The following is a 4,779-nucleotide window of genomic DNA, read 5'->3' on the forward strand; positions in this document are numbered from 1 at the left end:
TTGGATATTGTGGTTGTGGATTTTTACAGACTCATTCATGATTTCTACCATGGCTATGTCAATATTCAAAGCATCAATTACTCCTTTATCACTCTCATCCCCAAAATTGATGCTGCAACTAGACCATCTGATTTTAGACCCATCTCTTTGCTCAACTGCACACTCAAGATCATTACCAAGTTGTTGGCAAATAGACTGCAAAAAGTTATCCTAAAATTGGTCCACCAATGCTTCCATAGTAAAAAAGAGTTGGTCCTTTTGAAGCTTGACTTTGAGAAGGCATTTGACATGCTTAATCATGAGACCATCATTCAGATCGTGAGAGCTAAGGGTTTTGGTCCCAGGTGGATTCACTGGATTCAAATGATTTATGGGTCTGGGTTTTCCTCTGTTCTTCTCAATGGAGTTCCAGGTAAACAGTTTCTCTGTATGAAGGGTGTTAGACCAGGTGATCCTCTATCACCTCTCATCTTTGTGATTGATGCTGATCTTCTTCAATCCATGATGAATGAAGCCATGCACAACAATTTAATACAATCACCATTGATGCATCATTCATGCCCTGACTATCCGATTATTCAGTATGCTGATGACACTATCTTGGTGGACAATGCTGATAGTAGGCAGCTGGAACATATCAAAAATCTTCTGCTCCTTTATGCTGCATACACTGGGCTCAAAGTAAACTACTCTAAGTCAACTCTCATTGCTATCAACACCCCCAGGGACAAGATGGACACTCTTTCGCAGTTATTGGGCTGTCAAATTGGTACTTTGCCTCATAAATATCTAGGGCTTCCTTTGTGTCATGCTAAGCCCAAGATTGTGGACTTTCTCCCTATGTTACAAAGGATTGAATCCAGGCTATTGAGTTGCTCTACCCTGCTATCAACCGGTGAAAAATTGACCCTCATCAGATTTGTCTTCACCAGTATGCCCACTTTTTTCATGTGTACACTTTGGATCCCTAAAACAGTGGTCAAACAGATCAATTCTTATCTCATGAATTGTTTTTGGAGAAAATTTGGTACCCAGGATAGAGGAATGATTATGGTTGCTTGGGATAAAATTTGTCAGCCCAAATCCCATGGTGGCTTGGGAGTCCTTTATATATTTAAGCATAACCAGGCTCTGCTAATGAAATTCTTGCATAAATTCTTTAACAAAGTTGACACACCTTGGGTCAGGATTATATGGGAAACTTATTATCAAGATGGTCTGCCAAGCAGCAAGTTGATGGGCTCTTTCTGGTGGAAAGGCATTCTGCAGACTTTGCCTGAATATAAGAAGCATTCTAGATCTATTCCAGGAAAGGGGGAGACTATTCTGTTGTGGCATGACAATTGGCTGGACCTTCCACTTCATCAAAAAATGCCTGAGCTCTATTCTTTTGCCATCAACAAAGATATCACACTTTACCAGATTCATGAGCTACATGCACTGGAGAACTGCTTCCACTGACCTCTTGCACAGCAGGCGTTTGATCAATTCAACATCCTTCAAGATCAACTGCATGGTCTGACTCTCACTGATGACTCTAATAAGTGGACATACACTTGGGCCTCACCAAACTACTCTGCAATGAAGATGTACAAAAATCTTTTTGACAAGAATGGGGCTCACTACATCTTCAGGTAGCTATGGAAATCGAATTGCAGGCTAAGACACAAGATCTTCCTCTGGATGCTTCTCTATGACAGAGTTAGTACAAGGAACCTGCTACACAGAAAGAACATGTACTTGCCTGACTACAACTGCGCTCTTTGCATCGACAGGACTCAAGAAACTTTAATTCACCTGTTCTGGGACTGCCACTTTGCATTTAACTGCTGGAACTGTATCCTCCCAAATAGACAGCGAGGGATTTCGACCTACGATGAGATTGGAATGATGATTACACTTCTACCCCAGGATTTGGCTATGGAGATCATTATCATGGGCTGCTGGGCCATCTGGATGGTCGGGAATGATAAGATTTTCAGATCTTCTCCTCCGAGTTTGAACACCTGGAAATTCTATGTTCAGGAAGGCATGCAACACATCAAACTCAGAACGAAGGATGCCAAGGCTGCAAAGATAGAACAGTGGATTGCACAGAATCTGTAATTTATTTTATTATGATACCTAGAACTGGCATTGGGTGATTTGAGGATTCTTGTACTTTGTATTTTGTACTTTATTTAATTTATATATGAAAATACCATAGAACAATTGTTCTACAGTCACAGGGTCAAAAAAAACATGTATCATAGAAGAACAACCAGAATGCTACTATACACACCCTTGGGTTATTGAGTAGGTCTTTCTTAGACGGGTCTCTGACTTAATATTCAAATTTCTTGCAATTTTGCTTCATTCGCACCTACTGTATAGGTAGCACAATCGCGATCAGCTCAACCTTATGATGGTTGCGCTGCATGCTGCCGCTTGCCAACCCTCCTCGCCGCAGGTCCCCTCAGCCTTCGCCCACTTGGTAAATTTTTTTATATATTCTTTTTTTTGTTTTTTGCGCATATCTACGTTTAGGTCCCTGAGGACTATTTTATTCGGACTCCACTATATATATGATGTCGGGTTTTTTACCACGGCAAATCGAACGTTTTCTCATGAAAAATTATGTTCTTTTAGGATGGCAAGTTTACTTGACGAGCATGGCAAATCCGTCTTAGTTCAGTTTTTGTCAGAAAAGTGTCATGCTTGCACACTAAATTTATCATCATCACACCAATATAATATTTTATGAAAAACTTTCGATTTGTCATACCTAAAAATCTGACATCGGATTTTTAGTGTTTCCATTTTATTTTTTACACTTGAACTTATTGTACGAGCATAATAACGATTTTATTTATAATGCAAGATGAAAATCTATTTTAAGAGTCGCACTAGGTGAGTAGATTAGCTCGAATTGTTAGAATAAGTTGTATGGGGGTAGTTCTATCCCTTCTTATGTTATTCTCCCTGTAAGGATGAGATCTGTCTTTCTCCCTCTCAATCGATCTCCTCTTCCTTGTAAGCCACGGCAAACCCTCAATATATACAATGCAGCCCAGACGAAGGGTTCAACGCTTCCCACATAATCTTACATGGTAACAGAGCCTCTTCCTCATTATATCAGAAAGAGATCGCATCTAGCTACCTTCCGCGACCGAAATCATGTCTACCACCTCCGCCGCCATGACGCCCAGCACCATGGGTGCGGTCACCACCGCCTCATCCTCCACCTTCGCCCCATCATCCACCTCCAACAATTCCTTTCTCGGATCGCCACCCCAAGAGAACCTGGCGAGGGGAGATTTCCTATTCTGGAAGGCTATCATTCTGCCCTAGAACAAGGGTGCGCAGATGGAACATCATCTTGACACAAAGAGTCCGGCACTACCGGCCACCCTCACCATCACCAAGGACGACAAAGACGAATAGGTGGTCAACTTTGCACGATCCCTCTGGTACGCACAACAGCAACAACTCCAAGGCTACTTGATGGGCTCCCTCTCTCGCGACATCCTTTGGCAGGTCGCCATGCTCCAGACGCCGGCTGAAGTATGGAGCGCCGTCAACACCATGTTTGCTGCCCAGAGTCAAGCCCAAGCGATCAACACCCGCATCGAGCTGACGAACCTTCAAAAAGGTAATATGACTATGGCTGAATATCTTGGAAAGATTAAAAGTCTGATTGATGAGGTTCCTTGCACCGCCTCCGCGCTCTCTGATTCGGAGATCGTGTCCAAGATTCTTGCTGGGCTGGACATGGAATATAATCCTGTTGTCTCGGCTCTTGCTGCTCGATTTGAACCCATCACCGTCTAGGAGCTCTATAGCCAACTCCTGAGCTTTGACGCCCACCTTAGACTCCTCCACGGCACCAACATCAGACAGTCCTCCGCCAACTCTACCTCCCGTGGCCGCGGCCGTGGGCGCGGTCACCAGGGGCAACGCCATAGCGGGCGTGGGCGCGGCAACAACCAGCAAGGCGATGGTGGCTACAACAACTCTAGCGGCGGCATCGGATACATCAACAAGACAGGGGGTGGCGGCTTCAACAACAACAATAGCCGTCGTCCCTCTTCCTCCCGTCCACGCCCTCGATGCCAACTTTGCAAGATGGCAGGCCATGAAGTCATGGACTGTTAGCACCGCTACGATGAAGATTACGTCCCCGATGCTTGTCATGTTGCTGCAATCATGCGTGAGCAAGGAGGAGAAGGAGTTTGGCACATTGACTCTGGTGCAACATACCACATCACAAGCGAACTAGAGCAACTTTCTCTCCGTGAAAAGTACCTTGGGAATGATCAAATTCACACCGCAAGCGGTGGAGGTATGGATATTACACACATTGGTCAAGCTTTTATTAATTCCCCTACTCCTAAACGTGATCTAGTCTTAAAAGATGTCCTTCGTGTTCCACAAGCCGACAAAAACCTTGCATCTATGTCTCGTTTAGCCACTGATAATAATGTCTTCTTTGAAAATCACCCTCGTTACTTTTTTATAAAGAATCGGGCAACGAGGGAACTCCTCCATCACGGTAGATGCATTGGAGGTCTCTACCCCATTACATCTGGAGCACTTAGTCGCAATCATCGTCGAGTCTACTCGTAATCAAGCCCTCCTTGGCAAGGTGGCAGCAAAGTTAAGACATCTGGCATCGATCATATTCAAGCAAGTAGTAAATAAAGGCAATCTCTCATTGTCAGATAGTCAAATTACTGAATCTGTGTGTGAAGCTTGTCAATGTGCCAATAGTCATCAACTCCCTTATCCTAAGTCAAATAG

The 4,779-nt window shown here is 43.9% G+C and overlaps 1 non-coding gene across 1 annotated transcript; it reads left to right on the plus strand.

Moving 5' to 3' along the window:
- The first annotated feature begins 3,705 nt into the window (after positions 1 to 3,705).
- LOC119282975 lies at positions 3,706 to 3,840 on the plus strand. Its single transcript, XR_005138963.1, has one exon. It is a non-coding gene; the product is annotated as a small nucleolar RNA Z247 (small nucleolar RNA).
- Positions 3,841 to 4,779: the final 939 nt, after the last annotated feature.

This window comes from Triticum dicoccoides, chromosome 3B, assembly GCF_002162155.2.
Source record: "Triticum dicoccoides isolate Atlit2015 ecotype Zavitan chromosome 3B, WEW_v2.0, whole genome shotgun sequence".
NCBI lineage: Eukaryota > Viridiplantae > Streptophyta > Magnoliopsida > Poales > Poaceae > Triticum > Triticum dicoccoides.